The sequence below is a fragment of the Aotus nancymaae genome, unplaced genomic scaffold (genome assembly GCF_030222135.1).
Source record: "Aotus nancymaae isolate 86718 unplaced genomic scaffold, 86718_ANA_hifiasm-v0.15.2.pri h1tg000028l, whole genome shotgun sequence".
NCBI classification, from domain to species: Eukaryota; Metazoa; Chordata; class Mammalia; order Primates; family Aotidae; genus Aotus; species Aotus nancymaae.
Window position 1 is genome coordinate 1819368 of NW_026988441.1, and position 8513 is coordinate 1827880.

The 8513-nt window shown below is 54.8% G+C and overlaps 1 pseudogene; it reads right to left on the reverse strand.

The window, feature by feature from the left end:
- Positions 1 to 1223: 1223 nt before the first annotated feature.
- Positions 1224 to 4360, reverse strand: LOC110567306 (uncharacterized; annotated as a pseudogene).
- Positions 4361 to 8513: the final 4153 nt, after the last annotated feature.

Genomic DNA, 8513 nt, shown 5'->3' on the forward strand with positions numbered 1-8513 from the left:
CACCCGCACCTGTCGCCGGGCGCCTGTTGCCATAGGGATCCCGGGTATTTTAAGGGGATGAGGCGGGAGGAGGGAGGCAGCCCTGGGAGGAGGGGCTCGGGTCCGGGTCCGAAAGGGCCGAGTCTGATGGGACTTTCATTTCCCAAAGGGACAAGAGCGGCGCCGAGAGTCCCAGCTCCCCAGTCTCCTGGGCAGCAGCAGACCGGTGGGGCAGTCTCACTGGGGTTACCAGGGAGTGGGGGCGGGAGGCAGGACCCGGGGACTCAGGGAGGAGGGGCTGATACAGGGAGTCTTGGGGCCCTGAGGGAGAAGCCTCGGTACCCCAAATTCTGAGTGGTAGAGGAAGGGGCCTTAGTACCCAGAATCTGATCTGAGGCAAGAGGAACCTGGACTCCTGGGTCTGAGGGAGGAGGGGCTGGGGGCCTGGACTCCTGGGTCTGAGGGAGGAGGGGCTGGGGGCCTGGACCCCTGGGTCTGAGGGAGGAGAGGCTGGGGGCCTGGACCCCTGGGTCTGAGGGAGGAGGGGCTGGGGGCCTGGACCCCTGGGTCTGAGGGAGGAGGGGCTGGGGGCCTGGACCCCTGGGTCTGAGGGAGGAGGGGCTGGGGGCCTGGACCCCTGGGTCTGAGGGAGGAGGGGCTGGGGGCCTGGACCCCTGGGTCTGAGGGAGGAGGGGCTGGGGGCCTGGACCCCTGGGTCTGAGGGAGGAGGGGCTGGGGGCCTGGACCCCTGGGTCTGAGGGAGGAGGGGCTGGGGGCCTGGACCCCTGGGTCTGAGGGAGGAGGGGCTGGGGGCCTGGACCCCTGGGTCTGAGGGAGGAGGGGCTGGGGGCCTGGACCCCTGGGTCTGAGGGAGGAGGGGCTGGGGGCCTGGACCCCTGGGTCTGAGGGAGGAGGGGCTGGGGGCCTGGACCCCTGGGTCTGAGGGAGGAGGGGCTGAGGGCCTGGACTCCTGGGTCTGAGGGTGGAGGGGCTGGGGGCCTGGACTCCTGGGTCTGATGGTAGTGGGGCAAGGGGCCTGGACTCCTGGGTCTGAGGGAGGAGGAGGGCCAGGAAGCCTGGACTCCTGGTCATGGGGTTGGCAGACCCAGACTCCAGGGCCTGGGGGAGGAAGAGACTGGGGCCATAACCCTGGGTCTGGAAGGATGGAAGGACTGATTCCCATGTTGGAGAAAGTGCAGGCCTCAGGGAGGGGCAGCTGTCAGGGCACAGAATGAGAGCAGCACTCCTCTTCATCGAGTTTATTAGACAGGGCACCCCTGGGGGACCTTCCATGCAGTTTCAGCTCCCCCAGGGGCAGGGACAGAGGACAGCCATGTGGCATGGCAGCAGGGCCTGATCTTCAACCCCTCACCCCCTACCCCTCAGCCCTTCTGCGGATGGTCCAGGTAGGACCCACCTTTCACCAACTCCTTCTTCTCCCACAGTTGGCTGCTCCAGGCCAGGCCTGGTTCCTGGCCCGAGCTAGGCTCTGGTGCACGCTGGCCCTCTCTGTCCACCCCCTGCTCTGGACTTTCCTGATGGAGCACGTGTTTCCCTGCAATGTGATTGTCGGTGTCTAGTTCTCCCGGCAGACTGGGGCAGGGGCCGGGCACAGGAGGAATTCACCTTGGCATCCTCAGCTCCACCCGGCACAGGGCCAGGTCACAGGCAGTCTTGGAAAATGTGCATGGGGTGACTTGAATGAATGGATGGATGAATGAGCAAAGGAATGACCAGAGGAAATGACAGGGCGGCACACAGAGATCCCCACCCCAGCTAGGGAAGGGGCCTGCTGCGTTTCTTCAATGCCTCCCTGGCCCGTCCCCCCTCCAAGGGCAGAGATGGAATAGAGGTGGCTCTGAGATTGCAGAGCCTGGTACTTGGAAGTCCTCAGGAAATATTATTTTTATTTCCTTTTCTTTTTTTTTTTTTTTTTTGCCTTCTGAGACAGGGTCTTGCTCTGTGGCCCAGCCTGAACTGCACTGGTGCAATCATAGCTCACTACAACCTCAAACTCCTGGGCTCAAGCGATCTTGCTGCCTCAGCCGCCTGAGTACTTAGGACTGCAGGTGTCAGCCACCACACTGCGACTAATTTTTTATTTTCGTAGAGACGAGGTCTCACTATGTTGCCCAGGCTGGTCTCAAACACCAAGCCTCAAGCAGTCCTCCTGTCTTAGCCTCCCAAAGTGCTAGGATTACAGGCATGAGCCACTGCCTGGCCAGGATGTATTTCTAAGAACTGAATGAATGCTTATTTCTGAAAATGAATGACGAAAACCTGTTCTTCCCCTTCACCTCACGAGGTCTTGACAGGGTCTACAGGGGGAATCCCAGAGCGTGCCTGGCGCTGACAGCAGCAAGAGGCAGGAGCCAGGCAGAGTGGATCTGCCAGAGCCTCGCTGACAGCAACCCCTCTTCCCTGTCCCGGATTCATCTTCCCCTCCTGGCCCTGGGCCTCCCCATCTCTCTGGCTGCTGCCTGCTGTGACAGCTAATTGCAGGGTGCATTTTTCTGCCATCTCCCTATCTGCATTTCTCCCTGTTTCCTTTCAGGGTCATTTTTTTTTTTTTTAACTTTTCTTCTTTTTTGAGACAGAGTCTTGCTGTCACCCAGGCTGGAGTGCAATAGTGTGATGTCAGCTCACTGCAGCCTCTGCCTCCCGGACCCAAGTGATTCTCCTGCCTCAGCCTCTCAAGTAGCTGGGCCTATAGGCACCCACCACCATGCCTGGCTAATTTTTGTATTTTTAGTAGAGATGGGGTTTCACCATGTTGGCCAGGCTGGTCTCGAACTCCTGACGTCAAGTGGTCCACCCACTTTGGCCTCCCCAAGTGGTGGGATTACAGTCCGTGAGCCACTGTGCCCAGCCTCTGTGTCAGTTACACACACACACTTGCCTGAATTCCCTTTCCCTCTGCCTTCCCCGCAAATTCTCTCTCCCCTCCGCTCCAGCAGGGCTTCTGTTCCCACCACTGCACTGAACTGGCCTCTTATCAAGATCACCAACCCCATCCACGTCATCAAACCTAATGGTCACTCTGCTCTCTGGATCCTTCTCCGATTCTCAGCGGCACTTGGCTCAGTCAGATGTCTGCTCCCCTTCTTGAAACACCAGTGTGCATTTGTCCTCCGTGACCCTCCTGGTTTCAGCCTACCTCGCTGTCCCTCCTAAGCTCATTTGCTACACCCCCTTCCTCCCCAGAGGCAGATGTCCGCAAGGCCCTGGCCAGGGTCATTCTCTGTCCCCACTCACCTGCTGGGTCATGTCACCCAGTCCTGTGACGTTAAATGTCCCCTACATGCTGACGTTTCTAAAACTTACAATTTTGAGCCATGACCTCTCTTTCCCCAAAACTCCAGTCTCACATATCCAGCCGGCTATTTGATACTCCGACTCGGATTTCTCGAAGGCGTCTCTGACTCGACACATCCAAAAGAGAAGCTGTGGTTTGACCCTCCCAAAGCGTCTTTCCCGATCCAGTCTTCCCTCTGCTGTTAACAGTACTCATCAGCACCCATCAGAGATGTGCGTGTCCAATTTCAAACAGTTCTCTTCCTGGTTCCTTTTCCTTCCCTCCCCTGTGACATCCAGTTCACCGCCACTGCACGCTCTGCCTCCAAAATCCACGCCCTTCGTCCACTTCTTTCTCCACCCTACTAACTCCACCGTGGTCCAGGCCTCTAGCAGTCTCAACCAGAGGAAGGCAACAGCCGGCTACCCCCTCCTTCCACTTCGACTCCTGAGGTCTACGTATGCTCAGCACAGCGATGTGATTCTGCTGTTCATGTTTAAATAAAAACGTGAAGCTGGGCACAGTGGCTCACGCCTGCAATCCCAGCACTTTGGGAGTTCAAGGCAGACAGATCCATTTGAAGCCAGGAATTCAAGATCGGCCTGGCCAACATGGTGAAATCCCGTGTCTACTAAAAATACAAAAACATTAGCCGAGTGTGATGGCACATGCCTGTAATCCCAGCTCCTCAGGAGACTGAGGCAAGAGAATCGCCTGAACTCGGGAGGTGGAGGTTGGCAGTGAGCCGAGATCGGCCACTGGACTCCAGCCTGAGACAGAGAAAGACTCCTTCTCAAAATAAATATAAATAAATAAATAAATAAATAAATAAAAATATGATCATGACATGCCTGTGCTCAAAACCGTCTGAGGGCTTCCCATCAGATCTAGAATAAAATTCACAGTTCTTCCCGGGGTCCACGGCCCTAACTGATCAGCCTCTACCCTGTGCTTCTGACCCAACCTCAATCCACTCACCACGTCGGCCCCCTGGAAGACCTGCTGCTCCTCAGGGCTTTGGGGCTGCCTCTGGTGGGCAAATGCCTGGCCCCAGACTTTCTCACCTCTTTCCTTCTCACAATCCATGTCTCTGCCACGAGGTCTTCTCGAAGCACCTCATCTAAAGTCGCCCTTGCTCTGTCATTCTGTTACTATGCCTTGCTCTTAATTTCGGGGGTTTGTTTTGAGACGGAGTCTCACTGTTGCCCAGGCTGGAGTGCAGTGGTGCGATCTCAGCTCACTGCAACCTTTGCCTCCTGAGTTTAAGTGATTCTCCATCCTCAGCCTCCCAAGTAGCTGTGACTACAGGCGCACCATCACACCCAGCTAATTTTTTATTTTTTGGTAGAGATGGGGTTTCACCAGGTTGACCAGGTTGGTCTCGAACTCCTGACCTCAAGTCATCCACCAGCCTTGGCCTCGAAAAGTGCTGGGATTACTGGCGTGAGCCACTGCACCTGACCTCCTAGCTTAATTTTTAGAGCACTTTTCAGTTACTGAAATATTATTTATTGTTTATCTCTCCGGTGAGTTTCAGGAGAGCAGGCCCTTGTCCATCTGTTTGCCACATCTGCTGGGCCTAGACTGGGTCTGGAACAGACTCAATAAATATTCTTGAATACTGGGGAAAAAAACACAAGAAATGGATCATTCCTTGACGCTATGCTTGCTTCTGAGTCTCCATGTTGCTTTTTGTGTGAATCTCTGGGGTTTTTTTTTTTTGAGATGGAGTTTTGCTCTTGTTGCCCAGGCTGGAGTGCAGTGGTGCGATCTTGGCTCACTGCAACCTCCGCCTGCTGAGTTCAAGTGATTCTTCTGCCTCAGCCTCCCAAGTAGCTAGGATTACAGGAATGTGCTACTACACCTGGCTAGTTTTGTATTTTTAGTAGAGATGGGGTTTCACTATGTTGGTCAGGCTGGTCTTGAACTCCCAACCTCACGTGAGCCACCTGCCTTGGCCTCCCAAAGTGCTGGGATTACAGGTGTGAGCCACCGCACCGGGCCTTCTCTGAGTCTTTCTCCAGCTTCCCTCTCCCGCTCTGTCTCTATCTCTGGGCCTTCTCTGAGTCTTTCTCCAGCTTCCCTCTCCCACTCTGTCTCTATCTCTGTGGTTGTGTTTTTGTCATCTCTGGGGCTTCTCTGATTTGCGCGCCTGTCAGTCTCTCTCCTCCTTTTCTCTCTTTTCTGTGTCACCTTCCTGTCTTTTACTTTTTCTCTGGGACTCAACTAGTTTTGGTCTCTGCTGCCCTCCCCTTCCTCCCCTGCGCTCCCTCCTCCCCATCTCGCTCTTCCTCCTGCCCACCTTCCACCTCTCTCTCTCTCTCATTCTGTTTGGCCTTCAGACTCTAGAATCCACTCTCCCCTAACCAGTCCTCTTCCAGCAAATATTTGCTGTCTCTCTCTCTCTCTCTCTCTCTCTTTTGAGACAAGAGTCTCGCTCTTTTGCCCAGGCTACAGTGCAGTGATGCCATCACGGGTCACTGCAGACTCACCCTCCCAGGCCCAAGTGATCCTTTCATCTCAGCCTCCTGAGTAGCTGGGAATACAGGCATGCACCACCACACCCGGCTAATTTTTGTCTTTTTGGTAGAGACAAGATTTCAATGTGTTGGCTGGTCTGGAACTCCTGGGCTCAAGCAATCCACCTGCCTCAGCCTCCCAAAGTGCTGGGATTAGGAGCCACTGTGCCCGGCAATTCGTCTCTTTCAACGCCACCTCCCGCATCCCTCACCTCTCCACGTATCCTCTCTTAGCGCTTCTCGATCTCAATGATTTGTATTCCTTTTCCTGCGTTTCCCAGCATCTCTTCCTCAAACTGCCTTGGCAGAATTCTTCCTAGAGACCTTGACCTTCAGTCTCTCTCTTCCTGGTCCTTCCACACAGGCCTTGGAGAGAAATTCTGAACACTCAGCTCTGACCTGAACCCACTATAGCCCCATATGCTCAAGATAACGGCCGGCACAGCCCCTGGCAGCCTGGCACCATTGCTGCCACCGCCCTCCTCATGCTTTGTCTGTGGCTGTTTTCCCACCAGACTGGGAACCCCTTGAGAGCAGGGCAAGATCAAAATCACCTCTACACTCCCAGCACCGCCCAGCGCAAGGCCTGGCACAGGGGAGGCCTCAGGAAACACGTGCTGAGCAAACATGGAAGGGAAATCCACTGAGCACTGTCGCCTCTGCTTTCTCAGTGACCTTCAAACCCGTCCCTTCCTCTCCACCCCAGCTCGACTGTCATCCTCTCTCACCATCCTTAGAATCAAGCCTCAATCCCTCCACCTGGAACTCAGGCACCTTTTTCTCCTTTCTTTCTGAAACAGGGTCTCATTCTGTTGCTCAGGCTGGAGTGCAGTGCCGCAATCCTAGCTCACTGCAGCCTTGAACTCTTGGGTTCAAGTGATCCTCCTGCCTCAGGCTCCTGAGTAGCAGTGACCATGGGTGTGCTCCACTACACCTGGCTAATTTTTTGATGTTTTGTGGAGACAGAGTTTTGCCATGATATCCAGGCTGGTCTCAAACTCCTGGGCTCAAGCGATCCTCCAGCCTTAGCCTCCCAAAGTGCTGGGATTACAGGCATGAGCCACTGTGCCTGGCCACACTGGCACCTTTAGACTCTGGCTTGTGGCTACTTTCCCGGTCTCATCTTCCAGCCCCACATTGTACATGAGCATCCCAGAACTATTAGCACTGACCCCAGGACGTCATGTTCATTCACTGTCCCAGGTTTTCACCCATGTTGTTCTTTGGCCCCACAAGTCTTTCTTATGCCCTTCATCACCCAGGAGACACCCACTCATCTCTTTAAGACCCAGGACGGCCATCCTATTCTCCAGGAAGCCTCCCCCGAGTGCCACCCACTCCTGGCAGTTGGTCACTCTGTCCACCATGTGCCATGGTACCCATTGTGGTCCCTGTTCAGCACTGATTGCCCTGACTGGATGGCAGCGTTTGGTGACAATAAACTGCTTAAGAGCAGGGCTAGGGTCTGTTTCACCCCTGATCTGGACCCCTGATCTGGGGATCTGGATCCTCACACACTTCCTGGTACCTTAGCAGATACTCAAAAATGGCAATGGGCAAGTGGCTGAATGAATGAATGACACGAGTCTCTATGCCCCAGAGTTTCTTCTGCACACCAGACACCATCCCTATGCTTCAGTATGTGTGTAATTGTGTGCTTCCTCCCATGAAAGCGTGAGCTCCAAGGGCCAGTGCCTGGGTTTGAGGCTGTATTTCAGCTCATCTCTGCCTCTTACTCTTGTATCCAAGTTCCTGTCTTCCCTTTGTACACCATTCACATTAGGCTCCTGCTTAAACCCATTCCACGGCCCTCACTGCCCCTAGAATAAAATCTAGACTCCTGACCTATGAGCCCCTGTATAATCTGGCCCTGTCTGCGTCCCCAGCCTCATCTTGTTCCACAATCACCTGGTTCATAGGCTTCAGCCCTGGCTGCAAGCTCCTTCCTGCCTCAGGGCCTTTGGACCTGCTGCTCTGCCCTGCCAGCTTCTTCTCATCCTTTCAGTGTCCACTGAAATTTCTCCCTCTCAACGGGGTTAGGCTGCCCTGATGGAGCATTTCGTAGCATCTCGTTGCTCCTATGGCCTAACTGTAATTTGTTGTGTATGTACATGACCGATTAATGCGTCTCATGCACAAGATGTTATTCTATGAGGATGTCGGGGCCCCTGGCTGCTTTCCTGCCTCCTGCACGCTGAGCAGGGAGCACAATGCCTAGCTCTTTAAAGCGCACAAACTCATCGCCGGTAATGAATCAATGAAGAGGCCCTTTCTGTGCATCATTCGTGTCCCCTGCTCCAAGGTCGCCTTATGTACCAGTGCCTAGTACGCAGTAGGCGCTTAATAAGCCCTTGTGGAATAATGAATGAACAAAATGAATGAATGCCCGCGTCCAACACTTCTCTCTGCTTTTCCGCGTCCCTTCGTTGTGTCTCTTTATATAGGGCATATATATAGTTTGCGGATGTAACTATGTATTCGTGTGTTATGGGCCCCTCTCCAGGAGTTGGGCTGGGCTGGGCTGGGAGTCCCTCCCTCCCCTCCCCCCGCCCCGCCCCCCATGCACACAGCAAAACATGAAAAAGAAAACATCTCGAAACTGCAAAAAACACCATGGCCCTCCCCCCCTCCCCATAAATCCCACAAAAAAATAAAACACGACGCTCCCTCACGGCGGCCCCCTCCCTCCCCTGCCCCCTCCCTCGGGGTTCCTGCTTCGG